Raw genomic sequence first — 19,492 nt, 5'->3', positions numbered from 1 at the left:
TGGGGAGCAACTGGGGAGACTAACATTTCATCCTCCAGAGAGTAACTTGAGGGACCAAAAGTTAATCTCCAAGGGAGTAACTGGTAGGAGACTAACCGTTCGTCCCTTTGCCGTTGGTCCCTAAAGGGAGTAATGGTTGTGGCAATGCAGTTAGTCCCTCAAAGGACTGACCCTATACCCCCGTTAGTCTCTTTTGGTTTAGAGTGTAGGCTCGGAATAATGAATACCTTCTTCAGGAAACGCAGCAACAGGAAGTGGACCTGGAAAAGCCCTAATGGAAAAACAAGCAATGAAATAGATTTCATACTCTCTGGCGATCCCAGCATAGTGCGGGATGTAGAAGTGTTAGGTAGGGTAAAGTGCAGTGACCACAGGCTAGTGAGGTGTAGGATTTCTCTCAGTTTGAAGAGAGAAAGAATAAAGTTAGTCATGAACAGCCCAACCTAGAGGCAGTAAAGGTAAAAGCAGACCAATTCAGACTGGTGCTCGCAAACAAATATGTAGCTTTAGAACAGGAAGATAAAGTCATCATAGAGGTTATGAATGAAACCGTAACTAGGTTGATCTCAGAAGAAGCAATTAAAGTGGGAGGCAAGGCACCAAAGCAACGCGTAGGTAAGCTCTCCCAAGTAACAAATGATCTAATAAAGAAACAGCAAAACATGAAAGTGTCAAACTCGAGAGGTCAGTTAGAATTTGTTGTACTGTCGAAACTGGTCAACATGAAGACAGTAAGGGATATCCGAAATTACAATGTGGAAAAGATTGAGGAAGCAGTAAAATATGAACGCAGCATGAAATCAATGAGAAGAAAACTCATAGGAGAAGGAAAAATGTATGGACTGAAAGATAAGCAGGTTAATATTATCAGCAATTGCCATGACATAGTAAAAGCAGCGGAAGAATTCTATACTGACCTATACTGTGCCCAGAGCAGCCAAGCAACTTTCATTCGATGTAGTGATGAACAGGATACAGAGGCCCCTTCTATAACTAGCGCTGAAGTTAGAAGGGCCTTGAAAGACATGGCCAGGGAAAAAGCTGCTGGAGAAGATAGAATAACAGTAGATTTAATCAAAGATGGAGCAGATATCATGCTTGAAAAGCTTGCGGCCTTTTATACGCAATGCCTCACGACTCAAGTGTACCAGAAAGCTGGAAGAACACCAACGTTATACTAATCCATAAGAAGGGAGACTTTAAAAAATTGAAGAAATATATACCCATTAGCTTGCTTTCAGTATTGTATAAAATATTTAGCAACGTAATTTCAAGAAGAATCAGGGCAACACTTGACTTAAGCCAACCAAGAGAACAGGCTGGTTTCAGGAAGGGATATTCTACGACGGATCATATCCATGTAATCAACCAGGTAATATAGAAATCTGCGGAGTACAATCAACCTCTCTATATGGCTTTCATCTTCATCGTCATCATCATCATGATCATCTTCAGCCTATATTTATGTCCACTGCAAGACGAAGGCCTCTCCCTGCGATCTCCAATTACTCCTGTCTTGTGCTAGCGTATTCCAACTTGCGCCTGCGAATTTCCTAACTTCATCATCCCACCTGACTTTCTTCCGTCCTCGACTGCGTTTCCCTTCTCTTGGTATCCATTCTGTAACCCTAATGGTCCACCGGTTATCCATCCTACGCATTACATGGCCTGCCCAGCTCCATTTCTTCCGCTTAATGTCAACTAGAATATCGTCTACCCCCGTTTGTTCTCTGATCCACACCGCTATCTTCCTGTCTCTTAACGTTACTCCTAAGATTTTTGGTTCCATCGCTCTTTGTGCGGTCCTTAACTTGTTCTCGAGCTTCTTTGTTAACCTCCAAGTTTCTGCCCCATATGTTAGCACCAGTAGAATGCAATGATTGTACACTTTTCTTTTCAACGACAGTGGTAAGCTCCCAGTCAGGATTTGGCAATGCCTGCCGTATGCACTCCAACCCAATTTTATTCTTCTGTAAATTTCTTTCTCATGATCAGGGTCCCCTGTGAGTAACTGACGTAGATAAACGTACTCCTTCATAGACTCTAGAGGCTGACTGGCGATCCTGAATTCTTGTTCCCTTGCTAGGCTATTGAACATTATCTTTGTCTTCTGCATATTCATCTTCAACCCAATTCTTACACTTTCTCGATTAAGGTCCTCAATCATTTGTTGTAATTCGTCTCCATTGTTGCTGATTAGGACAATGTCATCTACAAACCAAAGGTTGCTGAGATATTCGCCGTCGATCCTCACTCCTAATCCTTCCCAGTCTAAGAGCTTGAATACTTCTTCTAAGCATGCAGTATTCTGAATAGCATTGGAGAGATTGTGTCTCCTTGCCTGACCCCTTTCTTGATAGGTAACTTTCTACTTTTCTTGTGGAGAACCAAGGTGGCTGTGGAATCCTTGTAGATATTTGCTAAGATATTCACATATGCCTCCTGTACTCCTTGATTACGCAATGCCTCTATGACTGCTGGTATCTCTACTGAATCGAATGCCTTTTCATAATCTATGAAAGCCATATAGAGAGGTTGATTGTATTCCGCAGATTTCTCGATTACCTGATTGATGACATGGATATGGTCCATCGTAGAATATCTCTTCCTGAAGCCAGCCTGTTCTCTTGGTTGGCTGAAGTCAAGTGTTGCCCTGATTCTATTAGAAATTATCTCGGTGAATATTTTTTTCAATACTGAAAGCAAGCTAATGGGTCTGTAATTCTTCAATTCTTTAACGTCTCCCTTCTTATGGATAAGTATAATGTTGGCGTTCTTCCAGCTCTCTGGTACACTTGAAGTTGTGAGGCATTGCGTAAAAAGTGCCGCAAGCTTTTCAAGTATGATATCTCCTTCATCTTTGATTAAATCTACTGTTATTCCATCTTCTCCAGGCGCTTTTCCCCTGGTCATGTCTTTCAAGGCCCTTCTAACTTCATCGCTAGTTATAGAAGGAGCTTCTGTATCCGGTTCGTCACTATTTCGAATGAAAGTAGCTTGGCTGTTTTGGGAACTGTACAGGTCAGTATATAATTCTTCCTCTGCTTTCACTATGTGACCTAAATTGCTGATGATATTACCATGCTTGTCTTTCAGTGCATACATCTTGCCTTGTCCTATGCCTAGTTTTCTTCTTACTGATTTCATGCTGCGTCCATATTTTACGGCTTCCTCAATCTTTCCGACGTTATAATTTCGAATATCCCTTAATTTCTTCGTGTTTATCAGTTTTGACAGTTCAGCGAATTCTATCTGATCTCTTGAGTTGGATACTTTCATGTTTTGTCGTTTCTTTATTAGGTCCTTTGTTTCTTGGGAGAGCTTCCCAACAGGTTGCTTTGCTGCCTTACCTCCCACTTCAATTGCTGCTTCTGAGATCAGCCTAGTTACGGTTTCATTCATTACCTCTATGTTATCTTCATCGTCCTGTTCTAAAGCTGCATATTTGTTTGCGAGCACCAGCCTGAATTGGTCTGCTTTCGCCCTTACTGCGTCTAGATTGGCCTGTTTCCTCTTGACTAATTTCACTCTTTCTCTCATCAAATTGAGAGAAATCCTAGACCTCACTAACCTATGGTCACTGCACTTTACCTTACCTAAGACTTCTACATTCTGCACTATGCTTGGCTCGGCAGAGAGTATGAAATCTATTTCATTCCTTGTTTCTCCATTAGGGAATTTCTAGGTCCACTTCTTGTTGGTGCGCTTCCTGAAGAATGTTTTCATTATTCGGAGCCTATTCCTTTCCGCGAATTCTACAAGCATCTCTCCTCTTGCATTCCTAGAATCGATGCCGTAGTTGCCAATTGCTTGTTCGCCAACCTGCTTTTTGCCCACTTTTGCATTGAAGTCGCCCATTACTACAGTATACTGAGTTTGCACCTTTCTCATTGCTAATTCGACATCTTCATAAAACTGTTCTATCTCTTCATCATCGTGACTGGAGGTTGGGGCGTAGGCTTGTACTACCATCATTTTGTACCTCCTATTCAGCTTTATTACGACGACTGCTACCCTCTCACTAATGCTGTAGAATTCATCAATATTGCCCGCTATGTTGTTATGGACTAGAAATCCTACCCCGGTTTCTCTCTTATCTGGAAGACCTCTGTAGCAGGGGACGTGGCCGTTAGTCAGCAGTGTGTAAGCTTCACCAGTTCTTCTAACCTCACTAAGGCCAATAATATCCCAGGCAATGCCTGATAATTCCTCAAATAGTCCTGCTAAGCTAGCCTCACTCGAGAGTGTGCGCGTGTTGAACGTTGCCAGGTTAAGTTTCCATTGGCGGCCCGTCCGGACCCAGAGATTCTTAGCACCCTCTGCCACGTCGCAGGTCTGACCACCAGCTTGGTCAGGTGCTCCGCAGCCACTGGGGACTGAGGGCCATGGGTTAATTGTCGGAGTCATCAGGGAGGTAGTGGCCGAATACTGCACCAGGGAGGCCAATTCCTGTTCTGGTGAGGGAGTGACTTTGATGAAGCTTAGTGGGCCTGCCTAGTTTGGTTGCACCTGCACTAGTGTAGCCCCACTAGCTCTCGGCAATATGTTTTTTTTGCCGGTGTCAGGCACCACTCCATGCCTGAAAATGTGATGGGATCGAGCAGGATTCGAACTTACGACCTTCAGATTTGAAGTCGGGTGTTCTACCTCTACTCCACGCCACGCCACTATGGCTTTCATACATTATGAAAAAACATTTGATTCAGTAGAGATAAGAGCAGTCATAGAGGCATTACGTAACCAAGGAGTACAGGATGCATACGTGAATATCTTAGCAAACATCTACAAGGATTCCACAGCTACCTTGGTTCTCCACAAGAAAAGTAGAAGGTTACCTATCAAGAAAGAGGTCATGCAAGGAGACACAATCTATCTAATGCTATTCATGGCATGCTTACAAGTATTCAAGCTCTTAAACTGTGAAGGCTTAGGAGTGAGAATCAACGGTGAATATCTCAGCAAACTTCGCTTTGCAGTTGACATTGTCCTATTCAGCAATAATGGGGACGAATTACAGCAAATGAATGAGAACCTTAACCGAGAAAGTGTAAGAGTGGGGTTGAAAATGAATATGCAGAAAACAAAGATAATGGTCCATTGCCTGGCAAGGGAAAAATAATTCAGAATTGCCAGTCAGCCTGTAGATTCTGTAAAGTTGTACGATTATCTAGGTCAATTACTCACAGGGGACAGACAGACTGACAGAGAGAGAAACTTGATGTAGATCATTAGGATGATGATGGGGACGTAGACAAAAAGCCTTTCACAGGCTTGACGAGTGTCTACGCCCCCTAGAAAAAACTTGGCTTATACGAGCATAGATAATAACTATAAAGTGGCCAATAATGCAGCAACAACAAAGAACTAAAAAACTAATAGAAAAAAAAGCATCTTACAACTTGCTCTCAAAGGGTCATTTTCACGCGAAAGCAAGCAAAAACAAAAATCACTGTTCTATAGGGCATTTCATGAATTTAGTAGAGAGGGCAGTCGATAAGAAATCATTTGTCGACCATAATTCATACGTGTTTTTGGTATAAACGAATAACCAGCGACTCGGGAATTGTATGTGTACGTTTTATGTTTTAAATTGGATAGCTTAACAATAAAGGTATTTTGCGTAATGCTAAATTTATATCTTTTAAGCAGCACATTATTGTACAATTCTGTTATGGGTATTATGTTAAGTGCTTCAAAAATAGGTTTCGAAAAATCGCGCGCAGCATTTGCAATGTTGCGTACAGCCCGTTTTTGGTTTGTCTATAGTTTGTTAGTGTTGGAAAAAGAAGTGGTGCCCCATGCCAGATAACAATAGTTAAGGACAGAGTAAAACAATGAATAATATAATAGTTTTTTGATACACCCAGGAAATAAATTTCTGAATTTCGAAAGAATCCCTACCGTTCTTGAAAGCTTTACTGCAACAGAATCAACATGATCATTCCACTGAAGGTGTTCCTCAAAGAGAACACCTAAGCTCTTTACACGAGGTACAGTTACTATAACGTCAGACCCTATTTTAAGAACAGTAGCATGAGCTTCAATAACTTTGTTCCGGGGTCTAAACAACAGAGCTTTAGTTTTATTAGTATTAATGGGGAGCGAATTACATAGGGACCATTGGTGTAATATGCGTAAACAATCATCAGCCTGCTTTCGAATGTCCGACAAGCATGATCCTCTAAAAATAGGCTCGTATCGTCTGCATAGATAACGAAAGTAGGTTTATCACTAATTTTAACAATGTCATTAATATAAAGATTAAATAGCAGTGGGCCTAATATGCTACTCTGAGGAACACCTGCGGGAATAGCTTTATTATCTGAATATTGATCATTGACTACTACTTGTTGATGACGGTATGTTAAATAGGATTTTATGAAGTTAAGGAACACACCTCGGAAACCATATACACGAAGTTTGGCGAGTAATGTATAGTGGTTAATCCTATCGAATGGTTTAGAAAAGTCCACATATATATCCAATTCTTAATTCATTTTGTTCAAAACAACTTAAAATAAGTTCTTTTTAATTTAAAAGCGCGGTTTCAATAGAATCGAATTTTCGAAAACCATGCTGGGTGAGTGTTATCAAGTGATGCTTTTCACAAAAATTTGACGTTCGTACATGTATAATTTTTTTCTAGACACTTTGAAAATATTGGACGCATAGATATTGGGCAGTAATTTGCTAATTGTTTCTATCTCCACCTTTATAGATTACAGTCACTCTAGCATTTTGCATACTCTTGGGAAATATACCATCTTTGAAACAGCAATTAAATATGTGAGCTAAGATAGGGCTGAGAATGTTAATAGCACGCTTAAAAGGGAGAATCTGAAAATCACATACATCTCGTGATCTGCTGTTTCGAATACCCAGAAAAATGCGCTGGATTTCAGTGGAATTTGTAGGGAATAAAAATGCACTTTGAGGGTTTTGTGGGTTTAGGTAGTTGAAACAAGCAGGATCATGTGTGCTATGCACCAAGGACACAAAATATTCATTAAAACAATTGGCAAGCCTTCTGCCAGAAAGCCTTTCATCATCAATATCAATTTCCGTATTTGCGCTGTCTTTATTGGGGTTTAAAATATGATTTATTCGATTCGATGTTAAATCGCTTTTTTTAGGACATCGTTGTTAAACAGCTCATGCAAGTAGTCGTTCTTCATTCGTCTCAGATGTGACGTAACCTTATTGCGATACACCCTAAATAGGGCAGGATCGTCTAAATTTCTGCTTTGAAGGAAACGCTTATAAAGATGGTCTTTTCTCTGTATGCGTTCCAAATATTCTTTAATTATTCATGGTTTACGCGGCTTTTTGGGCTTTTAAAAAATTTGCAGGGAAAACACTCCTCATATACCACTCTAATAGTGGTAATGAAATTATCGTAAGCAGTTTCTGGATCAGTGATTTAATGTATAAAATTCCAGTTTGTATTGGATAGTCTGGCACAAAATTTACTCAGGGTCGCCTCATTTATTGATTGGTATTTCTTTAGACGAGAAGTTTGTTGATGCCTTTTACCTGACTTCTTAACAAAAAGAAAATAGGTAGATGATCACTGATTTGCGCGTATATGACTCCTGACACACAATTTTGTTCGGATACGTTGGTAATAAAGGCATCAAGGGATGTAGATGTCGGCGGTTGCGCAGGCTCTCGTATCAAGTTACAAAACTATTGCATTCACAAAATCTTTGCATTTCACGTAGTTCAGGTGGCGATTAGAAACAAATCAATGTTTATATCACCACCCAAGACTAACAAGAGCTTGTTTTCTGTAATGTAAGTTAAGAAGACATCGAAAAACTGGAAAAATGATGTAACATTACCACTTGGAGGATGATACAGGACAGAGAATACATAGTTACGACACTTTAAAGACAAGGTTTCGTAGTCGTCATGCATTTGTGAAAACTCTGGCATTAAGTAGCATTTTAAAGATTCTTTTGCAGCTATCAGAATACCACATCCTCTTCTGTTTTGCCTGTTCTGTGTGTATGTATTGTAACGCGGGATGTTCAGAGGTACAGAATTATCTCGGTACCAGGTTTCAGTTATCATCAAAATACTGCAATGAAAATTTAAAGTGTAAAGAAAGGTCATCACCTCATCTTTGTTGCAGAGCGATTGAGCATTGAGATGTAAAAATGACGAAATATTTTGATTACCAGAGTAGAGAGAGTTAACATCACTAGTTGTAAGAAATTGTGGAGCCATTTCGAAAACTGATTTCCTTTTTGCGTCTGCGCAGAATATACAGTTCCGTCAATTTTGTCTAAGTCAGTGTCACAAGCAATCCTGACGACCCGCGTGTTCTCGTCTTTTCTGGCGAGAATTTGCCCATCCTTAGTCCAGACAAACCTCCACGCCTTGTCCTTTTTTTGCGCGATTGTCTTCTCCCTCAGTCTCTTAAGGTATGGGCACAAATTCTTGTTAACATAAACAGGATTGTTTTAGTTGTAGCAAAGACTGCGCGCAGTCATCTTAGTTTTTCTTGCTTTTTGCAAGACTGCATCTCGTTTTGCGCGACTCCGAAACTGCACGACAACATTTGGGCAAGAAGAATTCCTTGTTCTTACACGGTGGCATTTGTCAATGTCATCCTTAGTTATTGGCTCTTCCAAAATATCACTCAGTTTTTGCATTACCGTCGGTAAGTCTTCCCTGTCGACCACAGGAAGTCCCTTGATCTCAATATTTCTATTTCTAGAATATTGCTACAGGTCCGCCAAGCGTTGTTCCAGCTTTGAAACGGCTTTCTTTAATGCATCTTGGTCGGTACGCAAAGCAGCATTCTCGTTTCGCAGGGCTTTGTTCTTTCCTTTAACGCAGCAATTTCAGTGGAAATGTCATCAAATTGCTGGCCGCAATACTCTACAGTTTTAGTCATATTTTTTGTTTCCTTTCTTATGTCTCTCTTAAGAGCACTGCAGACAGCTGCGATCTCCTTTTTGAATTCTTTTCTTAACTCATCTCTCAATTTGTCAATTTCACTCGGCATGGTTCAAAAAAGATGCAAAAGAAGGCTCGGCAGCAGCAGCAGTAAAGCACAATAAGCCAAACCAGGCAATATGATAATGTAAACAAGGTTCAAACCTGCACAACGTCGAGAGAAACTTTTAGACGGTTGCGTCGCTTTGCTGCTGCGGCTGCCAAGTTATACTTGATAGTTATTACCTTATTGAAAATTTGCCTGATGCCGGACATGATGGAATCCATCATCCATCATCACGGTGGATTATGGTAATGGCCATGCTTGGTGATATGCTGGGTGATGGGCAGAATGCTGGGTGATGCTGGGTGGTGGGCAGCATGCTGGGTGATGGGCAGTATGATGGGTGATGCTGGCAACATGCTGGGTGATGCTAGTAGCAGGCTGGGTGATGGGCAGCATGCTGGGTGATGCTGGCAGCATGCTGGGTGATGCTGGCAGCATGCTGGGTGGTGCTGGCGGTATGCTGGGTGATGGATATGACAGTGGGCACAGCAGGTCAAGGGCAAGGTGTGCAATGGATTGAAAGAGCAGCCATTGAAGTTGAAAAGCTCATGATGGGCTATATTCATGCGGTCTTGAGTCTCGCAAAGTGTGCAGTCTGTATCTACATGTGGCCAAGTATGCTGCTACATGTACATGCCATATGGAATCAATGTATTCAAAATAGTTGCAAATCTTGATCAGTTTATTTAAAAAATACAGTCTAGCTGTCAAGACCTGTGTTTTTTTTGTGTTGCCTCACTCTCTTGCCCTGCCGACCAGCTTCAATGAAGGAGCTTCACAGGTGCTTCCTCACAGAAGCATGGCGGTTCTCTGGAGGTGGTGCTGGTGGCCCCAAGGGATGCACCTCAATATACTTCTCCAGACAGTCTAAGAAAGTGCAATAAATATAGAAAAACATTTTTTTACAATTTGTAGCAATAAGTGAATGAAGAAAATCTGCTGCAATCACTTCAAGCAAAAAATGTTTAAATGAAAATTTCAGATAATAAAATGCAGCACATGATTTATTCCATGTGAACATGCTACCCGGCACACATGCCAGAGCAGCTTTAGTTGCAATGCAAGAACGCATACACATGCATCATACTGCTTTGCTGAGTTATATGAGATTTTCATAGGTTTTTGCCAAAGCCGTGTCTCTCCTCGTCGAGAGGTTGGCTTGACTGCAAAGTTCAGTCACATGGCAGCTGTCTTATAGGACGGACTTTAGGTTTCCAATTTTGCATAATTTGTCTGCTCTTCAACCACCCTAATTCCTGTCGGATTTGGAGAGCTGCAAGGAACTAGCTCCCTGATTTGTCCACTCTCTCATCTGCTACCGTTACCCGTTGCTCCCGCCCTGTATTATGTGAAGTAGTTCAGATCGGTCATAACCTAAGTATTAGCCATATATATATATATATAGAGAGAGAGAGAGAGAGAGAGTTGCTGGCACTTAGATTCATAAAACAATTGAAACTGCGCCGAAAAAAATCCCAGTTACAGCTACACTATATGGCGTCCGTTCTAATCCAGGCTGGCAGCGAGTGCTGGAACTTCTCCTGATGCCCAATTTATAAGCGGCTTTGACAGGACAAGCTCCGATATTCATGTCATAACATACATAGAACAAATGTGTGAGGTACTCTCTTTGTGTATTAATTCGATTCTATGCTCAAATAAAATGAGACTACTGCAAGTAAGCTGAAAGTGCTGATAGGCCATATCTTTAAACAAATTTAAATAATCAGAAAGGTACGTGTGTTTAGAAATTGCATGGCTGTGAATACTGCAGATTGTAAAGCAGCAAATCAATTGACCATAGTCAAAACATTGAAAAGGCGGAGGCTAAAGAAACTTCTTTTCATATTACACAATTTGCCAAGCTATGTAAAACCAATTAATTTTCTTCAGAAAGATTTCTTCAACAACAGTGAAATCAATGCTCCAGCATGGAAAACTATTATCAAACATGTCAAGTCTACATTACACTTTTCAAAGACCATCAGATGCTTAAAATCACACTTCTGTAATAAGCTGCAGACACTGACAATAGGCACTGGTATAATTCTTTCTTTGGACTTTCTTTTCGCTCTATGTACACATCAATGCTAATCATACAGATACTTTCAGATATAGAGTATGTAGTGTTTCTTGAATCAGCTGACTGTTCACTTACTCATGACAGCGTCCACTTTTTCTGGGGTTGGCGTAATCTTTCCAGAAGCATCTGAAATAGTCCGGCAGGCCTGCCCAGTCAGGCTTCTTTCCCCAGCTTCAGGAGCGGTCCACAAGTGGAGTGCCAGATCTAAAGTGCACTTGGCATCCGATGTGCACTTCAAAATGTACTGCCACTTGATCAGTGGCATTTTAAAATGGGCACCAATCTTAACCTGCAATATATATAAGTAACTTTTCTTTGACCAGTACTCGTAACACTAAAGCACACTTGTATAAAACAATATTGTATAAAACAAGGTACTAATACATGCAAGTGTTACTAAACTAATAAAATTTTCCCGCCTTGTGTGAGCAAGCAGACATATACAGTCGAACCCACTTATAACGATACAAGTTTTAACAATGAGAAGCTGCTGCACCGTCAACTTTAGTATGTTTTCTACGGTGAAATAACCCGCTTATTACAATGCCCCCATGCCACATTATCGGTTACAACAATAAAGACTGGCTACTGGGTGTCCGTGGCGAAAGTCAATAGAATGCGAACTCCTTGAAAATAAAAAAAGCCAACATAATCAGCAGCCGGATGGAGGAAGGTGGTCGGGAGGGGCAGTGGCCTCCCCGCGATTGTAGTTTTCTCACAACAGCTCTGCAATTCTATTATTTTGGTTTGTTTCATGCAACTCGGTTATAATGGAATTTTCATGGCACTTGAACACTGTTATAAGTGGGTTCGCCTGTATTATAGTTTAACCCTGCAATAAAGAAATCGACGGAAAAGCAAAAAAATTGGTTCAAGTGAGTGCAGTGCCGCTCAGACAACATTGCAAGAATGAGTGCCATTCATTGTGGCCTCCAATATTGCAAGCAGTGCCACACACAGGACAGCAAAGCACACATGACTTAAGAAAGCCACGCGAGCCATTCTCCAAGGCCAGCGCCATTGTACACTGCACGTCCTGTTCTGAAGCACACTGGAGGGATGCCTTGAAAGCATGATTACCCTTACATAGTGGAAAACAAGTCAATTTCCTTGCGGCTTCTGCAATCCACGTGTGGTGCTCACTCGTCTTGGAGGTCTTTGTCATGATTTTATTGGAGTGAGGAACGCTGCCGCACGTCAAGTCCTGTCGCAATTCCATAGTTCAAAACTTCACGTGCGCCCTCCTTTTACAGCAAGTGGGTTTGGAATGTTTGTTGTAACAATACAGCGCTATTGAATATGTTCATTATATGCGGACGCAGTTTCTATAGAGATATGGTCAGAAAATTGGAAATGCAATAAAATTACACATTTTAGCAGATAACTTGTTATATCCAGGATGGTTATAACTGAGAACTGTAGTGCAGATGAAGAAAGCCGCAAGAGTTTTTAAGATGGTGCTTTTACAACTACCTATAAGCTACCGCTGTTTCTTACTCCACACCACTCCTGACGCGCCACCTCTTTCTTCACTACAAAGTGCAGCTAAAGCTACGAATTGCATTGGCATGGCAGAACTGTGAATTGCGAGATTTATTGAAAGCACCACAATGTAAAATTTAACTAGGGGTAGTTCAGGGAAACTTGCTTTCTCATTGCTATTGATGCCTACACAATCCAGCTCATTTTACATAATTATGCACCTGACGAGCAAAGTGGTTATGGGAAGCTTCACAGAATTATGCATGAGACAGAAAATTTTGTTTGAAATCATATCCTGCTGATCTCTCCCTATGTTAATGTGTCTACTACTTGAATGAAAATTCTGAAGTTCAGCACTTGTGCACTGCAGTATCTCACCTTCCCATGGCCCTTTTTGTACTGATGCAAGTTTCATAGTTCAAACTAACCCATTCTCAATGTCTTTAATTGTCCTACAAGTAACAAACGTGAGGCTGACTTTTCTTGAGGCCGATGTGTTTATACTGGAAGTCAACCATCTATGCACACTAACATTGTCTTTCTGACATGGCAATAATTGTTGATGATACGAAGATGTTTTTGGAAAGCATATCTATGAAGACAAAGTGAAAGAAAAATTCGGCCTCACCTGTCTATCAACAGGAGCCATCTGCAGGAACATGGCCCTGCAGATGGCACAGGAATGCTGCACCAATTGTATGCGGCACCTGCCATAGGAACAGCCACTGGAAGTGTGCTTTCTGTATCGGTGGCCTCCACTGCAATCAATGGCAGAATTTATTGATAGATATTGTGGCCATAGCAGGATTTTGGTGCAGAAATCGTGGGACTAAATACAGATTGATTGATCAATTCTGGGGTTTTATGTGCTAAAACTAGTTCTGATTATGAGGCACGCCGTAGTGGAGGGCTCCATATTAATTATGACCACCTGGGGTTCTTTAATGTGGACTACTAAAATAAAAAAATTATAGGATTTCATGTGCCAAAACCACAATCTGATTATGAGGCACGCCGTAGTGGGGGACTGCGGAAATTTGGACCACCTGGGGTGCTTTAATGTGCACCTAAATCTAAGTGCATGGGTGTTTTCGCATTTCGCCCCCATCGAAATGCAGCCGTGATTTGATCCCGCGACCTCGTGCTCAGCAGCACGCCTTAGCTGACTAAGCCAGTCTCGGCACATACATGCACAGACAAAACCTCTTGTAAGAAAGCTTTTTTGTGTCATGACCAGTTCAAGATGTCCGGTGTGTTTTCTCCACTGAATAAAGAAAAAGCACACCCACCTGCAAGTCCAATCCTCCCTGTGGGTGGAGGATGCCGGCCACCTGGGACTTGCGCATCCATGGGCTGGAGCAAACCTGCGCAATCATGAGCAACTGTGAGAAACGTTTTGCTTACGAGAGTTTTTATGCACAGTCAAACCTCGATATAACAAACTGTTTCATTTCCCGATCTTAGTTCCATTGAAAACCGTGTATTTCTTTATGCAATGTAACGAAGTAATTTTGCGGCATGGTTTTATATGCTTGGAGCTAATGTGGCATGTATATGCTTGGAGCTAATGGGGCTGGTAAAACCAGCAAAAAAGCTAAAAATGTCAGCAGACACAAGTTATTTGCACGCATCCTTTCATATTCTTCTGTGCTACTCAAAGATGATGTCGACCCTTAGGTTTCGAGGGGCACATGAATAAGCGGCGGTCACTGGGTGATCTGAAGACGATTCTTGTTGGAAAACATGTTGGCTGGTTTCCACGTTTGCCAATGTACCATGTTTACCTTGTAAACATTTTTACGTATGTGTGCAGCGCGACACAGACGAGGGACAAGGAATGGACGAGATGAGCACTGACTGACAACTGAAAGCTTACTGCTTGAGAAATCATAAACATTTGGTCATGTGGTGAGTACTACATATGCAAGGCTGCCCAAAAATCAGGCAATTGAAAAAAAAATTTGTGCACTGAAATACTAGATGTTTGGCTTACACACGGGGCAGAAATCATGTGCATGTGATATTTCAAATTGGATATTTTGATATTTGCTTTATTTCACCATTATGGCACATCAATACAGACAAAAATGTACATAAATGGCGAGGATAGCGGGAAAAAAGCTGCTTTTTAGCAGCTTGACTAGCCCCGCCACCCCCTGCTTACAACGACAGCAACGGAAACAAGCTCACAGAGAACAATTTCAAGCAATGTTTTTTTTTTCTTCAAGCTCATACAGACTAATTCAAAACAATCTTCATGTTTAAAGGACAAAAAATCCAGGATATCATAGTTAAAATAGCGTTTTTTGATAACGTGCGTAAACCTTCATCTGTTAGTTTTAACTTATTTAGTGTGCTCGGAAGACAATACTGTAATAGTTGCAGTCCATAATTTGTTCGCGGCCGGGGGATATACCAATGGTTGGTGTGTCTGGTTAAGCGTGAGGAGGGATTAAGAGTTAAATTTGCTAAAGTGCGAATGTGGCTGCCTTTCTGAATTAATTCACACCTAAAAGCTGTCAAGAGGTGATATTCGTATAGGGTTGTAACCTGCAATGCAACGGAAGGCATTTTTTTGCAATGTGATTAAGTTGTGCAACGAGTTCTTGTACCAGTAGCCGAAACTAGATGGCAGTAACGCAGATGAGGGGAGAAAAGAGCGTTATATAACATAAGCTTTTGTGGCACTGGCAGTATGCGCTGGCATTTTCGCAGGATACCTACGGTTTTACTGAGTTTATTTCTTATGTAGTCTGTGTGGTGTTCCCAGGACGTATACTTGTGAAAAACAACTCCCAGTGTCTTTGCAGACGACGAAATTTCTATTCTAAGATTATTAAGACTTAGGGAATTAAGCATTTTGCATGATGTAGATTTGGCCCGAAAAACAACAGCTTTTCTTTTAGCACAGTTAATACAGAGGGAATTCTTCACTGTCCAAGTGTGTAGTCTGTTTAATATGTCATTTGCTGATTCTATGATGGTGTCGGCATTCGTTCCTGTAAAAAATAAACTCGTATCCTCTGCATAAATTACGTATTGTGCTGATGAATCTATACTTACAATATCATTTATGAAACTAATAAACAGCAGTGGACCGAGTATGCTGCCCTGAGGTACACCATATCTAATTTTTTCTAGCGCCAGCAGTTCTTTGTTTATGGACACACTTTGGTATCTATTGGTTAAGTAGTTTTGAATTAATTCTAGTACAACATCACGAATTCCGTAGCAATTAAATTTTTGTAGTAACGTTGCATGATTTATGGTATCGAAAGCCTTAGAAAAATCTACGTAAATTCCTAGTTAGTTAGTGGTAGGTTTTTATGGCGCAAGGGCAACTGTGGCCAAAGAGCGCCAAACACAAGGTTGATGGTCGACTCAGGTTAGTGGGCAGTAAAAGAGAACGATAAGAAACAGTGGTGTATAGGGCCTAAAATAATTGAGTAATGATTACATTTATTGATTAAGGGCAAAGCGCATGACATTTACAAGGTTACGCAACCTCAGCAACAGTCCTTGACAGGGCAAGCAGTGCGGACCGCCTGACATGTAAGATAAAAAATCTCAGCCATTCCCTCGGGAATGAGACAAGGCTGAGTTCAATGGAAATATGAAATTGCACGTAGGAAGCCTACGCTCGCTAAAAACTTAAAAACTCTTTTAAGTGAAAACATTTGGTAGTCGCCGAGAAAGAAGGACGGTTGCGGAGGTATTTGGTTTTTGTACAGTCCTGGGAAGTCATATCTCCTGTCAGGTTCTAGACTCTTGCACATAATTAGAACATGAATGACGGACAGTTGTTCACCACATTTTAGACAGTGCGGTGCTGGAGAACTGTTTAACAGATGTGAATGTGTTGCATGTGTGTGTCCTATTCTAAGCCTGCATAGTGCAACCTCTTTATATCTGTCGCGTTTCTCGGTAGCATATCCTCCTATTATGGGCTTTATTGTGTGCAGTTTGTTTTCAACTGCTGCGTCCCATTCTTCTTGCCATTGTCTACGGATTCTGTTTCTAATGTATGGCCTGAGGTCTTCGTAGGGTACATTATCTATGTCGATAGAATTGCGGCGAGCAGCTGACTGCGCAAATCTGTCAGCTACCTCATTTCCAGCCTATGTTGCAGTGCCCCGGTACCCAGCACAGTGTGAATTTAAGTTTGGATTTGTGAGCCGACATGAGATATTTTAGAAGCAGATTAGTTACTGGATTTTTATGTTTTTTACCGGGTGAGAACGCAGTCACCGCACTTAGGGAGTCTGTATAATGATGGAGGCTGGTTGTTTCTTCTGTAGGATGTGCTTTACGGCCAGGAGGATGCCACAGCATTCTGCAGTAAATACGCTTGTATTTTCGTTCATTCTATTCGATTCAGAGAATTCAGGGCCATGTGCGGCACATGCGACAGCCGAGGACTTAGAGGTAGAGCACTGCACGGGCTCGGGCTTACCCGAAAGCCCGGGCCCGGCCCGGCCCACGGGCCGGGCCGGGCCGGGTAGAGCAGTTTTTTCACGGGCTCGGGCCGGGCTCGGGCACGGCGTGTGCTTTTTGACCCGGGCCCGGGCCGGGCTCGGGTTTTTTGACGCGGGCCCGGGCCGGGCTCGGGCTTTCTGTGAGTTATTCTCGGGCTTCCCAACTCTGAAAAACATGGGTAAGGGAACAAACAGCGCTTCGACGGGACGAAGTGAGTAGACAGACAAGGCGCTGAACTAACGGCCTGTCTACTCACTTCGTCCCGTCCAAGCGCTGTTTGTTCCCTTACCAATGATGTACCAACCAGCCCAGACCAGCACACTTCTGAAAAACATGCATTTTTTGGTCTCGGGCCGGGTTCGGGCCGGTTTCGAGCCGGGCTCGGGCTTAAGGTAAAGGGGTGGCGGGCCGGGCCGGGCGGGTAACGTAGATTATTTCCGTGCCCGGGCCGGGCCCGGGTCTCGCCATAAATGTTTTGATCGGGCTCGGGCGGGCCACCCAATGTAAAAACGGGCCCGGGCCGGGCCCGGCCGCAAAAATCGGCCCGTGCAGTGCTCTACTTAGAGGCATCAGTGTAATACTCGGCACACCTGTATTTTCTCTGCAAGTACATAAAGTGCTGATTTATTGCGAGCGGATGCCCATGTTTGCCCACCTCAAGAAATGACATAGCACAGTTAACAGGGTGTATTTCCCACGGCGCAATGGTGTCCTTATGGGAGACCACCTGGAGGTTAGAGACCAGTATGTGCAGACTTTCAATGTATGACGCGACTGTAATGGGATATGGTTGCGTTGCTGATGGTCGCCTCAAGAACAACGGGGTGTTGGTTGTGTCCCGCAAGAGTTCACCAGATGGATGCTCTGCATGAGAGAGCACCTTAGTGGCATACACTAAGCTTGTGCACTGCCTTCGCCGTTCCAGTGACCATCTGTTCGCCTCAACATACAGGCTGGCTATTGGGCTAGTTCTGAAAGCACCAGTGCCCAGACGGAACCCAAGGTGGTACATGGGGTCAAGCATCTTCAGCGCAGACTTTGACGCTGATTCGTACACTACCGAGCCATAGTCAATACGTGACAGGACAACGCTATTCAGAAGGTTAAGTAGACAGTTACGGTCTGTACCCCATGACTGATGGGAAAGGATTTTAAGTAAGTTCATTGCTTTCAAGCATTTCAATCACAACTGCTTGATATGTGCAACAAAGGTTAGCTTTCTATCGACCACAACACCTAGGAATTTGTGATCTTGTTTAACGGCTATGGTCTGCCCGTTCAATCTGATGTTGGGGTCTGGCCTAATGCCACGCTGTTGGGAAAAAGGTAAGCAGACGGTTTTTCCACAGTTCAATTCAAACCCATTTTCATCTGCCCAGCATGAGAGTTTATTTACACCCAACTGAATTTGCCGTTCACAGATGGCCAAGTTGCAGGATTTGAAACTGATATGGACATCGTCTACGTAAACTGAGTGAGAGATGGTTTTGGGCAATACACTGCTTAGGGAGTTCATTTTAACTATGAAGAGCGTGCAGCTGAGAACACCACCTTGGGGAACGCCATTCTCCTGTATGAACCGCTTCGATAGAGAATTTCCAAGACGAACCACGAAGGTGCGTTCGGAGAGGTAGCTTTCTATAGTATTAAGCATGTTTCTCGAGACTCGAAGAGAATGCAGATCACGGAGAATGCCATAACGCCAGGTCGTGTCATAAGCTTTTTCCAGGTCGAAGAATACAGAAAGGCAATGTTGTTTGTGGATGAAGGCATCCCTTACATAAGATTCAAATGCTACAAGCTGGTCAGTTGTTGACCGACCAGACCTGAATACAGCTTGACGTTGGTCAAGAAGACCGTTATATTCAAGGAAATAAACGAGGCGGCGATTTATAATTTTTTCAAACACCTTGCACAAGCAACTAGTCAAGGCAATGGGCCTGTAGCTAGCTGAAAGTGTGGCTTCCTTTCCTTGTTTAAAAATGGGTATGATGACAGCCTCTTTCCTGGCTTTGGGTATGCGCCCAAAGGACCATATCTTGTTAAACAGAAAGAGGATGGTTATAAGGGTGCGTTCATGTATGTACTTGAGCATGCCATATGTAATCCTGTCTGGGCCTGCTGCTGAGTTGCCACATGTTCCCAGAGCCGCCTTCAGTTCCTCCACAGTGAAAGGGCTATTGTACCCTCCAGTGTATGGCCTTTTATCACGGATCGGTTTCCGTTCCTCCGCTAGCTTGTGTCGCATGAAGGAGTCTGTATAATGTGCTGAGCTGGAAATATATTCAAAATGTGCACCTATTGCATCTGCTTGGTGTTCCAGTGTATCACCAGCAGTGCTGACCAGAGGCACTGGATGAGCACTGCACCCTTGAAGTGCTCTAAGTCTGTTGTACACTTTATGTGTATCTGTAGGAGTTTATAGATGAGAGGAATGACTG

General features: G+C 42.5%; 1 protein-coding gene across 18 annotated transcripts in view; it reads left to right on the top strand.

Annotated features, from left to right (window-relative positions):
- Positions 1 to 19,492, top strand: part of LOC119466292 (cuticle collagen 2-like) — a 1,179,781-nt gene that overhangs the window by 684,655 nt on the left and 475,634 nt on the right. The gene's annotated exons all lie outside the window — the stretch shown is intronic.

Source organism: Dermacentor silvarum, chromosome 10 (assembly GCF_013339745.2).
Source record: "Dermacentor silvarum isolate Dsil-2018 chromosome 10, BIME_Dsil_1.4, whole genome shotgun sequence".
Lineage (NCBI taxonomy): Eukaryota > Metazoa > Arthropoda > Arachnida > Ixodida > Ixodidae > Dermacentor > Dermacentor silvarum.
Note: the sequence above shows the minus strand (reverse complement) of the source record. Positions and strands in the feature narration are given on the sequence as shown.